We start from the raw sequence: 20,781 nt of genomic DNA on the forward strand, positions 1-20,781 counted from the left end.
ACCCAGCTCAGTAGGACCAAAATGGGATTTACTTTGAATCCTATCCATGCTGTTCCTTAAACAGCCAGAGTGGTTGCTGTTGACTAGCTGGAGGCGTTCTTCCTTTCTTCTTTCCCCTTAAGTGCCGAGCACGTTGTTCCTATAATGCTCTCAGCCCACCTAGAGAGATGATTGAATATTTAATGGATGTTTCAACTTAATAATTGGAAGGATTCTATCCAGTTGTCATATTGTGCTTGGATGAACCTGGATGAACTCAGTTTTTACTCAGACAAATTCCCATTTAGAAGGGACTTCAGGATTTTGTAAGAGTGAAAAGGATGCTGTGATGAATAATGCAACTCGCCACAAGTTTAGGAAGGTTTGATGTTCACTAGAAGAATCACTTCAAAGCTAGATTTGTTGTCAAGATATTATTACTGTTCATTTGATCCATGAGTAAGGAGAATGGACTGTGGCCCTTTAAATGTGAGAAATAGCAGTGCATGACCTTTCAAGATACTGGATTTTCTCATCTGTTCTACTCCACATCTTTTATTTGGTGGACAGTGCTGATGGTGCTATTCCTGCCCTTCACATATATTTTAGTGCAGTGATTTCATTTTGTTTTATTTTTCCTGATTGTACATTAGATATTACAAATATCAGACTTAACCTGCAAGCATTTACCACTGGATGTAATACTGTTATAGAATATTAGGGTTGGAAGGGACCTCAGAAGGTCATCTAGTCCAACTGGCTGCTCAAAGCAGGCCCAATCCCCAGATAGATTTTTTGCCCCAGTTCCCCAAATGGCCCCTTGAGGATTGAGAACTCAGAACCCCTGGGTTTAGCAGGCCAATATTCAAACCACTGAGCTATCCCTCCCTCCACTGAAGTCAGAGACAACACATGGCAATAAGTGCTGTATGCATTAGTAAGTGTTTGCAAAATCAGATCCATAATTAACTGCAGTTAATGGTGTTATGCACCTAATATACTAGTAAATATGTAGGGTGGGATTTTCTAAAGCATTCAGCATTAGCTTATCTATTGACTTGAGTGGGAGCAGAGGTAGGTCAGTGATAAGCACTTTCAAACATTTCACCCCAAACTTAAAAACAATTTGATGCATTCATATTCCAACTATTTGTAAAGGGTTAGGTAAAATCAATTATCTGGATGATTCTACATTCTGATTAACTGAAACAATATGAAAACCAGTGAGTAATAACTTTTCATCCTGGGATTAATTATATCAAACCAATATATAAAATTAAAGGATTTTAATGAGTTTGTTTGTATTTTTCATGTGTGTGTGTGGTGGGAGGGTTGTTATGGACTTGTCCTTTAGTTTACAACACTTCATATTGTTTGAAACCTTTTCTGGCTATGAACATTGAACACAACTTTTTATATCTAAGATCTACTGGAGAATGGAACTTTGGATAAAGCCTTGTCTATACTTGGGATTAGCCCTACATAGCACTGTTGCAGTGATTCCCTCCTCTTCTGGGTCAGAGATTGGCCACACCACCTCACTACATTACCGAGATTCCTGTCTAGTATCAGGGGAATTAGCAGACCAGGTGTTAGCATCCTGACTGTCCTAAGGGGATGGAAACCCCAGCAAGTAAGTGGCCAAATTTACTCACTCTCCGAGCCACGTGACAATCTTCAGAAGTTTGAGAGCTGGAACACCCCTGCTGGGGCTTCAGCCCCACAGGAGGTGCCTGCCAGGGCTCGAGGCTCCAGCAAGAGGAAGGAAGGAGGAAACACAAGGAGGAGGGTGCAACAGGGGAGGCCTCCTGATTCATACTGAGAAAGCAGGGCAATCAGTTAGTTATCTTAGGTGCCAGTGCAGGAATGCAAGAAGCCTGGGAAACAACCAGGAAGAATTGGAAGTCCTGACAGTCAAGGAACTATGATGTGATTAGAATAACGGAGTTGGAGGGTAACTTATATGACTGGAACAAGGTCATGAATGGGTATAAACTGTTCAGGAAGGACAGGTACGGGAGGAAAGGTGGAGCAGTTGCACTATATGTAAGAGTGCTATGATTGCTCAGAGCTCCAGTATGAAACCGGGGAAAAGTCTGAGAGTCTTTAACTTAAAGGCTTAAACTGCAGCAAGGGAGATTTAGGTTGGACATTAGGAAAAAGTTCCTAACTGTCAGGGTAGTTAAACACTGGAATAGATTGCCTAGGGAAGTTGTGGAATCTCCATCTCTGGAGATATTTAAGAGTAGGTTAGATAAATGTCTATTAGGTATGGTCTAGACAGTATTTGGTCCTGCCATGAGGGCAGGGGACTGGACTCGATGACCTCTCGAGGTCCCTTCCAGTCCTAGAGTCTATGAGTCTATGAGTCTTTGGCTTAAGTTTAGAGGTGAGAGCAACAAGGGTGATGTTGTGGTGGGTACCTGCTATAGACCACCAGACCAGGAGGATGAGGTAAACAAGCCTTTCTTCAGACAACTAACATAAGTTTCCAGATTACAGACCCTGGTTATAATGGGAAACTTCGATCACTCTGACATCTGCTGGGAGAGCAATACAGCAGTGCACAGACAATCCAGGAAGTTTTTGGAGTGTTGGGGACAACTTCCTGGTACAAGTGCTGGAGGAACCAGCTAGGGATCATGCTTCTCTTGACCTGCCGCTCACAAACAGGGAAGAATGGTTAGGAGAAGTAGAAGTGGGTGGCAATCTGGGCAGCAGAGACCATGAGATGATCAAGTTTGGGATCCTGACAAAAGGAAGAAAAGAGATGAGCAGAATACAAACCCTGGACTTCAGAAAAGCAAACTTTGACTCCCTCAGGGAACTGATGGGCAGGATCCCCTGGGAGGCTAATATGAGGGGGAAGGAAGCCCAGGAGAGCTGGCTGTAGTTTAAAGAAGCCTTACTGAGGGCACAGGAACAAACCATCCCAATGTGCAGAAAGAAAAGCAAATTTGGCAGGCGACTAGCTTGGCTTAACAAAGAAATCTTCTGAGACCTTAAACACAAAAAGGAAGCTTACAAGAAGTGGAAACCAGGACAGATGACTAGCAGTATAACAATATTGCTCAAGCATGCAGGGATTTAATCAGGAAGGCCAAAGCACAGCTGAAGTTGCAGCTAGCAAGGGATGTGAAGGGTAAAAAATGAGGTTACTACAGGTACGCTATCAACAATACGATCAGGGAAGATTGGGCCAAAAGAAATCTGAGGTTGAACAAGGACAAGTGCAGAGTCCTGCACTTAGGATGGAAGAATCCCGTGCACTGCTACAGGCTGGGGACTGACTGGCTAAATGCCAGTTCTGCAGAAAAGGACTGGGGATTACAGTGGACGAGAATCTGGATATGAGTCAACAGTGTGCCCCTGTTGCCAAGAAGGCTAACAGCATATTGGGCTGCATTAGTAGGAGCATTGCCAGCAGATGGTGGAAAGTGATTATTCCCTTCTATTTGGCACTGGTGAGGCCACATCTGGAGTATTGCATCTGGTTTTGGCCCCCCCCCCCACTACAGAAAGGATGTGGACAAACTGGAGACAGTCCAACAGAGGGCAACAAAAATGATTAGGAGGCTGGGGCACACGACTTATGAGGAGAGGCTGAAGGAACTGGGTTTATTTAGTCTGCAGAAGAGAAGAGTGAGGGGATTTGATAGCAGCCTTCAACTACCTGAAGTGGGGTTCCAAGGAAGATGGAGCTAGCCTATTCTCAGTGGTGGCAGATGACAGGACAAGGTGCAATGGTCTCAAGTTGCAGTGGGGGAGGTGTAGGTTGGATATTAGGAAAAACTAATTCACTAGGAGGGTGGAGAAGCCCTAGGGAGGTGGTGGAATCTCCATCCTTAGAGGTTTTTAAGGTCCAGCTTGACAAAGCCCTGGCTGGGATGATTTAGTTGGTGTTGGTCCTGCTAAGAGCAAGGGTTTGGACTAGATGACCTCCTGAGTTCTCTTCCAACCCTAACCTTCTATGATTCAATGAAGTCCCGGCAGGAGCCTCCTGCGGGGATGAAGCTCTGAGACACTGCTCCCTACTGGGCAGAAGCCAGAGGCAATGTGTGAGGGGGACATGTGGGGTCACATGCCCTGCCCCAGATTTTTGCCAGGGCTTGCTAGCCCCACTCAATCATGTAGTGCCACCAGACCCCACTTCCTGCACAGCAGCTGCTGAAGCTAGCAAGCTGGGAGCTGCACCTTGGGTAGAGGCAGCAGCAAACAGCTGATTGCTGTAGGGAAAGCCACTGCTTTTGCTGCTCCCTTTCTCCAAGGAACTAAAGTAGAAGCCCCTCCCTGCAGCTTCCAGCTGTTTGCCGATTGCTCTCCATGCAGAGCTAATACCTGGGAGCTGAAGGGAGGGGCCATTGAGGGAAGGAGGGGGTATGCCTGGGGATGTGTGACTCAAGCTGTTGGGTCAGGGGCAAACCTTTATATTCTGCACCCCCACGCTAAGCAGACACCAGTTGTATCTGGCAGAAGTCCCGAGCCCCACTACTCACTGCAGGACAGAAGCCCTGAGCTCCCTCCCCCCCCCCCGCCCCGCCTCCACCTGGTAGGCAAAGAATGGAGATGGGGGGGAATCTGGGACCCTCGTTTTCACTGTAAAAGAGCCAAATGTGGCTCCAAAGCCATGGTTTGGCCACCACTAGTCTATAGACTCTGGCCCTAGGCAGGGCAGAGCTAGAGTCTGTAAGCTCAGGCCTTCAGAAAGGGAAAAGCACCACACAGTCTGTCATTCTAGCTCTGGCAGATGACAGACAAATGCAGGCCTTTGGGTGGGGTTGGCAGCAGGAGGGGACAGCAGGAACCAGGCCAACCCTACTCCACTGAGTCCCAGTCCAGGGCCATAACAGTGGCAGACTTTGTCACTGGGTCAGTGGGGAAATCCAGCCACAACATGCTGACCTGAATTCAGGCAGCAATGCAGCGAGACTGGAGTTGGCTGTTTCTGGGCTACTTCCTACTACCCCACATTTGGTACCTCAGCTCTGTGGGTGTCCTCAGCCTCCTTAGGGTGGGGGGTAGGCAGGCAACAGCAGTCCCGGCAGCTCCCCTGCAGACATAGGCTTCTCCAGGAGGAGGACACCCCTTGGTTCAGCAGCCTGCAGCGAACAGGATGCATCTGTGTCCCTCACTGTCTCAGCCCCAATTGAGCTGGAAGCACCACCTTTTATACTTCCTGTCCCACCTTCCCAATTCTGTCAGGAGGAGTGAGTCTGGTCTGGCTCTGCCCATCTGGTCGCAGGGGGTGTTCCCACCCCCTTGGAGGATTTCCAATAAGGCCTCACTACACCTTGAATCAGCCATTAGTGGCCAGCAACCAGCATAGTAGTTCTGGTGCAAAGCCCAAGTGTAGACAAGGAAAACCCCAATTTCAAGCAGGGTTAAGCTCAATTTATACAAATCATGTCTCCTTGTTTATGCCTGTGGTTTGCAATGATGCAGCCTCACTACTTGTTGGCTTCCAATAGTTGAATCCCAAGTATAGACCTTGACTATTACCTTTTGCTGATAATGAATCTACAGAGATACAGAAACAGTAATAATGCTGGACTTGGTTTGTCCTTGTCTAGATGTGTGTTCAGCTGTGCTTGTTGCTGACACTTGTCAGAATGGGAATTTTCAAAGTCTAGACGAGGGTTGCATAAAACACTGGAGATTCAGGCTTCTGCATAGGCACAGGCATGGATACATCTGTTACCATCGAGGTGGATGGTTAAACTCCCAATGAGTACAAGAGCAGCAGAGTGAGGTCAATGCTGAGTGCTTTTACTGATGCCACCATATGTCACTGTAGAATGTCCTAACAAGAAACTGCTACATGATATTAGTTGGTGATAAATGTTTTGTACAGTTCTGTTCCTCAAATGTTGAGAAGCAATTGAAGTTTCCATAAAGGCAAGAAAACATGTTTGCAAAGATGTCCCTTCAATAAGAGAGAGAAGAAACACTGACATCCAAATGATCTGTGACAGATGGTGGGAGGGGGAGTGAAAGAAGGGAGAAGCTCTCAGGTTGGACAAAGAAACAAGGATCATATCAGGAAGGAGGTTAAAAAGAGACAAAGAGGTAATTAGTTATACAAAGAAAATGCAAGACTCTATTTTTCCCCTCATTTCTTTGATGCTTATCAACTTGAAAGATTATATGTGTCCTCAAACAAATATACAAAATTTAATCAAGCAGACAAATCAGCAGTAGAGAACAGCCTGGAAAATTGAGGAGACAGCAGAAGCTGGAGGAATTATTGTGCCTGTGAGAGGCAAATAATTGGAGTATTAGAGAAACTGTAACAGAAGCAGACAAGAGAAAATTTCAGAATGAAACAGCAAAGCAAATATAGGAGATAGAGAATGGTGATTGATTTGGACTCTACAGGAACAAAGTATACAGAATTCCACTCAGGGTTTGTGTTTATGATCCAGCAGTAACTAGACTAGGTGATAAGCATAGTAATTATGATCCCTTCATTGCTGGTAGACACGCAATAACTAATATACAGTAAGGTTGCCTAGTAATAGAAAATGTATTGGCTGGAGCCACCTTATGTGAGTTCAACAGCCAGAGAGTTATAAAAGTGCATAATAAGCACAAGATCTCATTCATTTCTGGGGTGCTCACCAAAGAAAATGGCAGAAAAGGAGGAAAAGAATGTTGGCACCTAATATTTTGAAATGGTCGGATTTATGAGGGGCATCAGCATTTGGAAATGGGTGTTCCAAACTCATCCCTGGTGAAACTCCATTGATTTCAAGGATAAATTCAGATTAGCAAAGCCAAAAGGGAATAATCAAGTATGCCAATAAACTCTTTAACTCCTTTGAATTTTCTTCAGGATCAAAGAGACTGCTATTGTTAAACAATATCGTTGATATTGTTAAAACAGTTGTTAGATATATTGTTAAACATGTGGCACATGTGACTAGTTAGTAAGTTAGCACACCCAGGGCTGGTGCAAAGATGTTTCGTGCCCTATGCAAAACTTCCACCTTGTGCCCCCCCACCTCCACCCCGAGCATCCCCCTACCCCGTGGCACCCCTCTTTCACCCTAAGGCACCTACCCCGCAGCAGCTACCCCCCTCCACCCTGAGGCACCCCCCACCCCAGCTCATCCCTGCTCCGTGCATGAGCACGAGCACCCCGAGCACGCCATTGTTGCTTCACTTCTCCCGCCTCCCAGGCTTGTGGCACCTAAGCTGATTGGCGCCGCAAGCCTGGGAGGCAGGAGAAGAAAAGCAGCCACGGCGTGCTCGGAGAGGAGGCAGGGCAGGGGTGAGCTGGGGCAGGGAGTTCTCCTGCATGCCGCCCCCCCCATCCTTACTTGCTGCAGGCAGCCCTCCCTGCGCTCCCCTGCCCCAGCTCCCTCTGCCTAAATGCCGGCAGCGACTGGGGTGGTCGAAGATCCGGCCGCCGCAGTCACTGCCGAAGAAAATGGCGCCCTCCAAATCCCAGCGCCCTAGGCGACCGCCTAGTTTGCCTAAATGGTTGCACCGGCCCTGAGCACACCCTCCTCAGAAAGGCATCATGGTCTAGAAGGGAGCATGGGGATCGCAATCAGGAACTCTTGAGTTCTGATCCCAGCAATGGCACTATTTGCTTTGATCCTGAGCCTGCATCCACTGACTCCAGTGGCACAGGCTCAGCTCTTACAGTACCCTAGGTCCTGATTTTCAAAAGTGGGCTCTGAGTTTTAGATGCCCGATTTGAGACAGCTTGGGGCCTGATTTTTCAGAGGTGCTGAGCTTCCAGAACTCCAATTCTCAAGTTGGGTGCGCAAAAGTCGAGGCACCCAAAATGAATGGGTGCTTTGAAAATTTTGATCTATCTTCTCTCTGTCTCAGTTTCTCCATCTGTAAAATAAAAATAACATCTACTGTGCAAAGGGTTGTGAAGAATAATTTAATGTTTGTATAGTACTTTGAAAATAAAATATTCTAGCTGAGCTCATATGATGTCTCTGGTACTTAAATTTCCTTTTTAAAACATTTCTTAGATAAAAGTTCTCTTTTAAACCATGTCTTGTCCTTTTAGCCTATGTAAATATACTTAACTACTAAGTTACCATATTAAATATTGCACATTCCACATTAATATTAATACACTTTAAACCATGTATTTGGCTGGCCCAGTGGCCTGTTAGTAACATTGTGTACTACCATGTGGGAGACCGAGGTTCAATTTCTTGTCCTAGTCTCAATTTCCAGACAGGCTGTATACACAGCAGCCCAGATTCTCAACTGTCCAGATTCCAATATGCCCTGGGGCTGGGCTCACCTGAGGCAGAGACCTCAAAGGTGCTGCTTGCAGCTGTCTGGTCCCACATCTGGGTCTATGCTGTTCCAGCCCTTAAAATAATCCAGAGCAGCCTCAGGCTGCCAATGGTCCCTGAGTGATGTTGTACGAGCTGGGGATCCCTGGAACACAGCAGCATTCAGCCACACACTTTTATCGTCACACCTCTAATATGCTAGGTGGTATAGGAGCTATTTGTGTCAGCTACACAACCCAGGGATGCCCCTATGTCAGCGGAATCCCCAGCTAATTTGTTAAATTGGCTTTTCAGACCAGTACAAATCAGCCAGAGCAGGGGCTCAGGCTCTAGCCTAGTGCGAACAGTGGATAGGAAGAGGTGTAGTTTTGCATAATGAAAAGACATGGTTTATATATCTAATCTGATTCATAATTCCTCAGATGAAATGATTTGTGCTGCTTATTTTGGGCACTTCATTTGTCTTGGACAATGGAATCAGGATTGTCAGTTTCAATTTCTGGTTCTCATGCATTAGCACAATCATGCAAAATTTGGGTTGCAAAGATACTCTTAAGCAAAACACTCACTGATTATTTTTTAAACATTTTGAAAGCATTATTGTTAAAAACATGCTGGCTTTTTTTCCTCTAAACTAAAATACTAAATTTAGGGCCAAAATTATTTCACCATCACCATTTAGAAAAGACCCTTCTAGTCACCGGTTAGATTATATTGATGGGCTCCAAGTGCAGTCTCTCTAGTGTTCCTTACCTCAGATGAATGCACCCACCCAAGTGAGCAAACCCTGTACATAACTAGACACAGGAAGTAGAAAACATTGCTTGGAATTGTAAAACTAAATGGACCAGGTACTCAGGTAGTATACATCATTGTAGCCCCATTTAAATTCATGAGTCGCATCAGTTGAGGATCTAGCCCTTTAATCTTTATTGGGAGCACCAGATTGATAAAACAGCTTCCATATGCCCACTTAGCACATTGATAAAATCATCACATTATCAGATGTACCAAATCCTGCTACAACAGACCATCCTGAAGAAACAAAACTAAACTGAACACTGTCATGCCAGCTTCAAACTGCAGTTAGTCAGGTAGCAGTGAAGGCAAGCAGTCTGACATTTCAACTCAGTGAGAAAAGCCTTGCTGCTGCTTCTGCCTTATTAAATGCATTTTGAAATTTATACATACATACTTTAGTTTTGTTCTTACTCTACTCCAAGCCTAGGAGTATTTTCCTGAAAATTTGATCCTTTTGCAAAAAGATGTCAGTGCAAACCTCAGGTACTGTCTATAATTGGAGAGCTTTAGGAAAACATGATTTCGGTGATTTTCATCAAAACTACATTTTGGTTTGACTGTTGCTTCTCACCTTGTGTTTGGTGTCTGTGGAACTATGTGAACATTCCTGGTCTCATCACACTAAAGTAGATAAATGGTTTATTGTTGTAATTCACTGGAGCGAACATGGATTTAGAAAACATTTAAAGGAATTATTGCTGGATGTGTGCTATTGTTCAAAGATATCATGCAGAAAATTGATTTCCTCTTACTTAATTAAATACTTCAAACCAATGTTTCACAATAACCACTCCAGGAAATCTATACATAATATTGCTGTGTGAGGAGTGGGGAGAGGTGACGGCAGGATACAAGTCCATTTAGAACAACTGCCCTTTGGAACTGCTTATGTTGAAGTGCAGTTTACGCTGCAGTAAGTCTGCATCGGCATCATGAGTCCAGCACACTGCTGTGCGAAGGGCCAGTATAAGGACTGTCCTCAAGTCCCACTTAAGCCCTCAAAACAGGGCAAAGTGGTATTTAAGTGATGCATGCATAGGTCATGTGCCAGCCTTATGAACAGGGATGAATTCTGACCCTTGAGAATACGGCCCGATGTTCTTAAGGACATGCCAGACAAGTAGAGTGCAATTAGATTATGTTAGATAAGATAAATCCGACCACTTTTTCCTCCCTAAACTTCCGACAGTCTAAGTTATTTCTAGAATTACTTGCCAATTTATTATACTCATAGCTCACTCCTGTGCAGGCCAACTCATTGGCTTCTGTATGGTGCAGTGCAATGTTTGAAAAGTTGCTCACTGAGCCACCAGATTGCCTCTTGAATGTTGTTTGCTTTGATTCAGCACTTTCAACATTTCAAGCCCAAATTCTGGATTTCTTCAAAATTGTTTTTCTAATGCAATTTAACTTGAGATCCCTGTGTGCCTGATTCTTATTTATGCTAGCACCTATCTATATGTTTCTGTCAGAGTAAAGGGGGCTATAGTATAAAAATGAGAACCAGGCACTGTGAATGGATAACGTTTTGAGAATTCAGTCATGTTTACTCTGCTGAAACTTCTGCAGGGTGGTAAAACAGCTGCTGTTCCTGTCCTCACAAAAGGTTCAAAGAGGAGGTAGGTAGCTGGAGTTTTTGGCTTAAGCAGTAAGGAATATAACTTGTCTTACCAGCCGAGGTTATTTACATTCAGTGGTGCTGCCAAGGGTGATGAAAAAATTATGATAGGACAGTAAGATTTCCTTCCACCTGCCTATTTTCAGCTATGGGAGTGTGCATGACAGTGTAAAATGCCATGTAAATCAGCTGCAATATATGCATGCACAAGCACAACACTTGCTGTGAGAGGAATCTATGCAAAACTTCAGGATTGGACAAAAGTTGTGAATCAAATTCAAGCATGGTGCAGAGGGCTGGCACAAAGCCCTCTGCACCACTTATGCCTGCACAGGAGATGGAGAGCTCAGATATCCTGTCCACACAGCAGGGCCTCTCCACCTCCTTAATACAATAAAAGAGGGACCCATACTCTCCTTGACATAGCTACTGCCAAGTGGTTGCCCAAACTGTACTAGCACCTCCAATGTCTCAACATGTTTTATAAAATAGGTAGGTATCATTTGTTCTGTTCATTTTTCAAATGCAAAACTAAGGTACTGAAAGTTTAAGTCCACAAAATTTAGCATTGGGGCTGAGGTCAGAACTCCTGGCTCATAGACCTGTGATCAGAGCATGAGACAATAACTGTCTGCTAAGCAGAGCATTTTCTGTTAGCATTCTGCAGGGAATCCTATACCATGTCTGAAAGTAAATTAATCAGAGCCATGCTAGCTTTGCTCCAAAGTGAAATATAGGAGAAATGTGTTCACAAGTTGGAAAGGACCAAAATCAACTGAGAAATAAATTCTGACTCTTACCAGTAGACTAAGAATACATCACCTGACCATTTGTTTAAAGGGGTTTTTATTTTTTTTTAAATTGCTGAAAAGAAGATCTCTCTGAAAGTTTAGTCTTAATGATTGAAGAAATCTTACAAACAGGCAGCAGACAATCAGAAGTTAGAATGGAGAACTTTCTTATTTAGCTACTGAAAATTTAAATGACTGTTAGGAAGACTAGATTCAATATTTGGTTATTCAATCATAAGTAGTAAGGAATGCTCTAAAACATTTTACTGACAGCAATCTGGGCATTCTGAGTAGGTCACCTGTGGGCCATTCAGGACAGTGCAGTAAGATTAGGCTTTTTAAAAGGGGGAAAGATGCAAAAGGAAATCTACAGGGCCACTCATGTATTTTTTACCCAAGGTTTGATTTTTGCCTTGTTGGCACAGTGCTTAGCAAGGGGCTGTGTAGAGCTGCAGAACTCTAAGGGAAGTATTGCAAGGCATTCTGCCTCAGGCAAGCAGAACCTGCAGGAGCTCCCAGGTGCACAGCTTCCTGTCACTCACATGGCCAATCAGCTCTGCTGGCAGATGCATAAGAGAGAGGAGAACAATGACATTGTGTCTCCCTTGGGGAGTGTGTAAGGAGCAGTCTCTGTGTTTCCCTCAGTGCAGGGACTGTAATTCTGCTTGGCTTTTATACAGGCCAAGCAAAGAGGAGGGAAGGGAGGAAGTTCCCTGCACACATTTCACACCTGATAAAAGCCAGGCAGAATCTGGCCCTCATTAAGGAATGTATGGTTGGCCCAAAATAAGTCCACTGGAACATAAAGGATGTTGTATACGTGAGCACTAAAGCTTCATTCTCCTGTTAGTTACCAGGGTCAGACTGTGACTGACCCTTGTTTTCAATGGAGAAAGAGGGTGAAAGGAGTTTCTCCATGCCTGCATAAAGGCCAGGAACAGCTGTGCTCAGGAGAGTCCCTCCCTATTTCCTTGGAGGCTGATGACACCTAAAGAGAGTAGAGAGGGGCAGGGAGCAGGTGGGGCCATGGTGCCACCTCAGCATGCATTGCTAGATAGGTATGCAGGAGGTAATACGTATCCCATAAAAGTGTGAAACACCATGGCTCCTTGTATGTGCCAGGCATCTCTAGGAAGCTTTGTGCCTACCTGATGCAGAATGCCTCTCAGTGCCCCCTCCAGAACAGTGTGACTCTACCCTGACCCTTGCGATGTGCTGAGCCTACAAGGCACAAATGAGCCCTTTTTGAGCCTGATTCTGCCACGCTTTCTCACACTGAATAGCAGCTTACTCCACAAGTAATCCTATTGAAATCACTGGCACTACCAAGCAATTAAGGGACTACTCAATAAAAGGATTGCCAATTTATTATCATTTAGGAAAAAAATAACTTAAGTCTCTGTTGGGAAGTTGTGTAACAGAACTGGATACTACTAGATATAAAAAAGAAGTCAGATGGGATAAACTAGAGAAAGATGGAGCTGGACTGCTTACTCCCATATGCAGTCATTTACCACCTGTGCAAAATACTGCCAATGAGTTTTACACTCACTCTGCATGAGTGTAATGAAGAGGAACTCAAACCCTTTGTCTCTAGACATTGATGTACTTAAAAAAAATGTGCAAATGAAAAGGAAACACTTTAATAAACTTTAAGAGAATAGAATAGAGGAAATAATTCACTTAGATGTTACATATTTGAAACTAGAATATATACTTCTGCTAAGGGTTTTTTGTGTTTTTGTTTCTTTGCTACCATAAATGTAGGGAAAGAAAGATTGTGTTACAATACCTGTATTGACTTTTCCATCTCACCTATAGAAGTAGCAGTCATTTTAAAAAGTTAGGGTCTTGTAATGAGAAGATCTAATGCTTACTAGTATTTTAATGGCTGGATAATTAAATATACTTAATTTGAAAACACTAAATTATTTAATGCAAGACAGTTACAATACTAGTCAACATAGTTATATTCATCATTATGTCTATATTATAGTGATCAGTTGCTTTATTGATAAAACACTTTCAGAATGTAATGAAAAGGTTTACATAATGTAATTGCAATAAAGACCCACAATTTTAAAAAGAATTTGAAATATTTTATTTAAATTCAACAGTATTATCACAATTTGGCTACTGTCAACAAATTAAAAACTTGATAGGCTCCCTTCAAACGAAATCAGTGAGTAATCATTTTACTATAGAAAATGATGAGTATCAGCTATTTTGGATAGTCATGACATGGATATATTTAATTTGAATTGTCTACATAACAATTTTGATGGTGCTATTTTAGGATGATAAACCTTCCATCAAATCATTGCTTTCTCTAACTTGCTATTAGATATAGCTAATAGCAATTAAATGTGGTCAAGGTCATACTGAAAATGTAAACCATTATGAAACTAGCAGGCATGTGGCTTTAAATATATCTTTTAACTTTATTTGCACACACTGAGCTTCACATTCTGTTTTTAACTGCTGATGAAGTTTGGGTGAACATTTAAGTTGCTTGACTGACAGTCTGTTTATTGTTTAACGCTTTTATTGGACTTCTAAAGAAATGTATCAAATATTTACCAGTCTGAATCTCCCTACAGCAAAACAGACAACAAATATCTCCACGTATACAATTAGTACTATTAGCCTATTTACATTAAAGAAGAATAGTGTATTTGAATAATGTATTTTTCCACAGTGGTTCCAGGGTGCTAATTTGTTGGTCAACTTCAAAAATAATTCTATAATGTAATTATACACATAATAAATGTGTTATGTTTAGTACAAAGTCACATATGGTGAAGAACATATCAAACTATCAGTTAAAATGTTTAAAATAGATTCTCAGGTCATGTGATCTTCAGAAGTATGTGTTAAAACATCAAGGACTAGATTCACAAGGGGGACTAAGGTCTAAGTCCAACATGTAGGGACCACTGGAATTCACAAAACCACCAGTCAGCTGCCACCTAACCTTGCAGACATCTAAAGTCCCAATGTGCCAAAATTTCCATCAGTGGGCATGTGCACAACCATTAATGTCCTGACACCACTGAGCTGCTTGGTGCCTGACTCATGCCTAAGTTCTGAAGGGATTCACAAACTTGGCATTTTCCTACTTGTCTTATCTGCCGGTGCCAGGCCTGATCTGGCACACATGCTCAGAACTTGCCTAACCTGGACAAAAGAAAGTAGAGGAGGTGATTGTAAGACTGTACCCAATAGCCCTGAGGTTAGGGCACACCACTGTGAGGTAGGAAATCCAGGTTCACCTCCCTGATTTAGAGTAGGAACTTAACCCATGTATCTCACCTCTCAGGTAAGCACTGCAACACCTGGGCTTTTGAGTATAAAAGGAGGTGGTTTGTTCTCATTCCCTTGTGAGAATAAGGCTGACCTGGGTTAGGCACTTAACTCCAGGAGGATTCACAGCTATGAATCCCAAACAGTGATAGGCATCTCTCTTGGGCCTGGAGTGAGGTGTTGAACTCTGGGAGAGGGTGGGGATTAGTCTTCTTGGCATTTCCTACTATCTAATTTAGGCAGCTCTGTGCTCAGCATGCTGGCTTTTGTGAACCCCTTTCTTAGGTGCCTGTAATGGGGTGTGCTCTCCACACTGGCCCTGACAGAGTTGAATTAGGCCATGTGGAGGGCACTAATTAGGAGGCATCTAACCTGTGAGAACAGGCGGGGCTTCTATAAAGCCAGGAGGCTGGCAGCAGCAGAGAGGAAGCTTGCAGTCTCTTTCCTTGAGTTAAGGTCCTATTGGGTTCTGGGAAGTGGGCAGGCACAAGCCCGCCCATTGCTAAAGGACCCTCCCCCAGCCTTAGGGGAGGATCCATAAGGTCCAGGAACTCAAATAATTACAGGGAACAATGAAAAATGTAGCAAGGGCAGGTGTGAAGGTGAAAAGGTCAAACAAAGGGAACCTGAAGCAGACATCAAGCAGAGAACCTTGGACAGCTCCCACTGCTCCTTGAAGGTGTCAAAGGAGTCAGCGGATGCCTCCCAGAGGAACTCTGGCTGGATACGTGAGCGAAGGCAGGATCGGAAATAAGCCCCACAGTTGCAGGAAACCACTCAGCCAACCACCTCTCCCTGGTTTTATATATGGCTACTTTGGCCAGCACTAGGAGGAGGTTGACAAGGAGGTCCCATGATCCCTGAGTTAAGGTAGAAGGAAGGGAAGATAGGAACCCCTGAGAAAAGGTATAGGAACCTAGAGGAAGGGTTTATCTAATAGGCCTAAGAGAGAGGGATCTGACTAGGAAGGCTGGAGAATGAAAGCTTAGAGAGACACGGTACGAAGTAGTCCAGGGTGAGAGCAGTAAAGTAGATGTAGCTGCAGAACTTAACAGCTTGCTGTAGGGCCCTGGACTGGACCCCAAAGTAGAGGGCAGGCCTGGGTTCCCCTGCCATCCACTGCTGAGTGGTATTGCTAGAGACAATGAAGGGAAAGACTGCCTGAGCCATTGCAGGAATGATGTAGTCAGGATGGTAGGCATGAGGACTGCCCGACACTGCTGGTGCAGAAGGACTTTGAAAGACTCCCCTGGAAGGAGAAATCACAGTGTGACATGGCTGGAGGGCCAAGTCATGAACAAGCTGTAGCATGACCCCATGAGCAGGAGGAGACCTTCAATGGGGAATGAGAAGAAAGGGGACACTGAACTGGGTAGAACTAATCCCCAGAATCACCAGAGTAGGTGCCACCCAGGTGTGAGCAGAGCACCCCATGACAGTGCCTAACTGTCTACATGCATCGTATAGGAAGCCTGGGTCCCTAACCTGGGGCTGTGAATTCCACTAGGAAGCAAGGCACCTAAAAATTAGGTGTTGAAATGCTGTGCAGTGCAATGCCTAAGGCCCCCTTGCGAACTTCGCCACAAATGAACATAAAACCTTTCCATGTATTCACCCTACATGGCGTTGCTATGAAAAAGCATTGCAGAGGGGACAGGCACACAGTGAGTAAAAATCCCATCAATTTAGAATAAAATAAAGGGATTGAGAACTCTCCAAAAGTTTAAAAATCACAGATCCCTTGAAACCCATAGTATTTGCTTTACAATTTAAAACAAAATTATTGATCTCTACTGTTGACTTCAAACAGAGAGGAAACTAAAGAGAAAATATATTTGATTATAATGTTGATTTCTGGTGGGGAGGGTGGTGAAGGAAATATACAGCAAGCACAAATGTGCTAAGGGACAGATTCTGCAACCTGTTGTCCATGGACTTCTGGGGGTCTGCAGCCTGTCTAAGATTTCCAGAGATTTCCATTTGAAATGTTTGTAGGGGTCTGCAAATGAAAAAAGGCCGGAAAACCACTGGAATAGATTGTCACTATGCAGTTAGTCCTATTGATTTCAATGGACCTACTACCAGAGTAAAGTATTATTCAGGGTAAGTATGCATGGCAGAAAATAGTCTTAAATTACATGTGGTGATGAAGACAATTTATTTACAAAAAAATTAGCCAAGTACAAAGTAAAACAGCGTGAAGTATGAAATTGGTGATTGATTTCTTCACTAGTACTGTACGAGATTTGGGTTGTGATCAGTAACGTGCGATGGAAACATGAATGCAGTCCTATAGGTGGCATCCTCACTTTTAAACCACTCACTAACTCCAGTTGCTATAGCAACCTGATACAGCTTTTTAAGGGGAGATTTTAACATCATTTCAAAACTTTAATCACCATAGCAACACAATTTAGCTCCTTGAAGCATAATCGTATTTTTGTTACAAATTTTTAATGTGTGTATCTTACTCCACTTGTATGTCTTTCCCTCTGGAAAAGACAAAAAGCATCACATCACAAAGGAAAGATGGAAGGTAACCATCCTTGCTTCACTATTTCACCATTATTCAAAATACAACAAAAGCAGTAGGGTGCGTGTGGGGACGAATTTAAAACATTTCAAAGTAACTTTTACAACCTATTGTTTATAATGGGAACTGTACTATTTTAACACACGGTGCATTAGCGTTCCTACCTTCCTGCTATTCAGTTCCACCAGTTGGGCCCCTTTGAAGCAAAGAGGTTTCCACTAGAAAGAACAAATTTCAAAATTCACGATGGATACATAGACGTGAGATGAAGAAAGCTGACTCGTTATTTTTAGGAAGTGTATTGCAGATTGCGTGTGAGAGAGAGCCACTTACCGATAGTTGACACTACTGTCCCCACAAAATAGAAAGCCCCAGTGAAGTCCCATCGTGGTCTTAGTGCATCTGCCCGGATGCCCGCGGCCATGGCTGCTTCATAACTCCGCAGGAAGTCCCTTAGCTCAGGCATACTGATGTTGAATATTGGCTGAAGTTTTGGAGTGTCCTGCTCCAGCGATGCTGAGCCTGGACTTCGGACGGCCTCTCGAGGGCTGAGAACACTGTAGCTCCAGCTGCCAGGTAAACTGCGATCAGGACCGCTAAGAGGGAATCTGCCATTGTCCTTGTTGAAATGGGACAAGCAGCAGCATCCCTGCGAACTCCTGCTAGACATCATCCGAATTTCAGCACCCCCGACCCGGCGGACAGTGACACTGGCATTGGGTTACTGTTAAATTTACGGAATCCCGAGGAAAATTTGTAGCTGGTTCATTGCAGGTGCTTCTTTTCTGTCATACTTGGCAAGAGCCAGCGGGGAGCCCTGAACTGCCATGCTGATTTCAGGGGCTGAAGCTGCAGTAGAATACAACTAGCCTGAAGCCCAGAGGGTCCTGTGGACAAGCCCCACCTTGGCTTTAGCTTTCCTTGCAGCCACGTCTGGAGTTCCTTTTTCCTTTGAGCTCTCCTCTGAGCTCTGAGCTGCAGTGGCCCTTGGTTTCTGGAAACGGCTTTGCTCCGCAGCCCCATCCCCCCTGTGGCCATATTCCTTGTATCCAGCCTGCCACCCGCTGACAGACACGGTCTGTCTGGCGTTCTCTTTTGGGGAAAGTTACTGATTTCAGGAGCGCTGATTTTTGGTAGCGAGGGTGAATGGAGTCCAATGTGCTCTCATTCCAATTAACAACTGGTTGGTCATGATGTATTCCATGCAATAGCTGGAGTTCGCCAAATACTACTATTTACATCACGCTGTCTTACGGTTTTATTTGCAAAGCTCCCACCAGACGTATCCCTGCCTGTTCACCTTCTTCTGGGGAATTTGTCCGGGTAACAGATCCCTTAAATTCCGCATCTAAAAAGTATCCACTATGAGTCCATATGTCCGTATACAATCGCTGCATCATGGTTATAGACATTTATCGGTATCCACTGAGACCAGTTCGAGACCTGTGGCGGTGGTTAGGAATCAGCTGCGTTTAAAGCAATCTGGATTCTGTCGGAGCTCAGGGTTTTCTGTCGGAAGTCTGGCTTTCAGCTTCGTCGTTCCATCATGCGCACTGGTCCTCTGCATTTGCTCTGATTTTTTTTGCTTTCATTTCGCCGGGTGAAACTGCAATCACACCTTCCTGCAGACCGTAACTGCTCTAGGTTACAACATATCTACATTCAAACGTGCCTCTCCGCTCACGAAAAGGGCTCAACGAGTTTTTGAGTATAGAACCCCAACCAATGTAAGGTTTGTTCTGTAACAGAGCACTGCATCTATACTCAAGTTACTCCCTCTGCGTGCACTGCTGTGTACTTTAAACTGGATGGTTCCTTGCAAAAACGCATCCGTAACCCTCATGCAATTCACCACAGAGGCGGATTTCAATCTGGATACGCGCCTAGCGTGACTTTTACTTTTTTGTCTCACTTGTTCTAGGAGTGCCCTATCGGACTCGATTTCCGCCACCACCTGAAGTCAACGTAAAAGCCTTGGCGTTAAAATTCATTGTAAATCACAGTATTCAGCCAACCAGTGCCCGGCGCCTGACCCCAAAGTCCCTGAACTAACCACATCCAACGGCACTTTTCACTCCGGCTAAGTGCAGTGAGCGCCGGAAGATGCGGTGTTAGTCCAAAGGGTTATTTACAGCGTCTCCAGGAGCCCTGGGCTGCCTGTTTCACAGACAGTCGGGGGAGGGGGCGCTTCTTGAGAGCAGGCAAAGGAAGCTCACGAGCTTCCCTGCATCAGCCCCCTGGGGAGCGCAGAGCGGCTGCTTTTTCCTAGCAGCGCCGCCGCCGCCGCCGCCTCTCGCTGAGCTGCGGGGCCGTGGCGGCTCAAACACGCACGCTTTAGCTTGGGGCTAATGCCGCCGATGTTCTCCTCTCTTGTGGCCAGACAGTTCTGAGGCAGATCCGCCGCCACATCTGAGCAGGGGAGGGTGGAAAATGGTGACTCTGCCAGCCGAGGGGCGTGCGCTGTTTGTTATCTGGGATCCGAGAGGCAGTTCTCCCAGTGCTGCAGGTGTTTGGGGGATTGCTCCAGTCTGCGGCCCTGTGAGCCACACTGGACCTAGACCAGGAAGCCATAAAGGAGGAGATGCAAAACACCTCACGGAGGAAGGGCCAGTGCTTTCAGTGATGCGAAATGTGCAGGTTTCTTCTGTTATTTATCTCTTGATATATAGTGTCCCCATCCACTGCATTTAGCTGCCTACAAAGCAGAACAGTAAGTCTGGGGACTGTTCAGTTGAACAAATAAACAAAATAATTTAAATGATGTGATTTTGTTTATAAAACTATGTACATGTTACAAATTTAAAGTAAAATTATTTCTCAGATTCATTTGAGAAAATATTTTAATTTATCACAAGAAAGGTTCTTTTTGAAGAGTCTGCAATATTTTAATGGTTAATTAATTAGGTGAACATTTCATTCACTTCATGCAAATTAATGTTTGTGATCAATCTACCTTTCCTGGAGTATGCTAGGTTAAACCCAAGAAAATGACACATCACTTAGTTTGTGGATATCATCTTTGAGATCAAGACTTTCCCAAAGCTGGTGGATTCTTTCCCTGCTAATTTGTTCACAACAATATTTATATCCTCTCTGATCCATTAAGTCCCACTAGATGCTAGAGTCGCTTGGTGAGTCATTTGCAGTGGCAAGGAGTGGATAGGAAATTTTAATGAGTGTGTTGCAAAACACAGAGTAATAGATCCCATTTAGTCCCAGTCCTGCAAACACATATGCAAAGGAATAACTATACAGATAAATCACGTGTATTTATTTATCCTGGGGTTATTCATATGCATAAGTGTTTGCAGGAGCTGGGCCTAAATGTGGAATAGGGACCAATTCACAGAGGTATCAATCTTTCTGGGAGCATTTTTGCTTTCTGTTTTTGTTCTGTTTTGCTTTTTTCACTTGGGGAGTGTACTGTTTACTAGGTAGCAAACATAAAGTAACTTCATGACCTTGCAGATGAGTGATTATGGTGTCTGA

At 44.2% G+C, this 20,781-nt stretch overlaps 1 pseudogene; it reads right to left on the reverse strand.

The window, feature by feature from the left end:
• The window catches only part of LOC115647590, a 54,183-nt pseudogene extending 36,218 nt beyond the window's left edge, over positions 1-17,965 (reverse strand).
• Between the last annotated feature and the right edge of the window lie 2,816 nt (positions 17,966-20,781).

This window comes from Gopherus evgoodei, chromosome 3, assembly GCF_007399415.2.
Source record: "Gopherus evgoodei ecotype Sinaloan lineage chromosome 3, rGopEvg1_v1.p, whole genome shotgun sequence".
In the NCBI taxonomy this organism is placed as follows: Eukaryota; Metazoa; Chordata; order Testudines; family Testudinidae; genus Gopherus; species Gopherus evgoodei.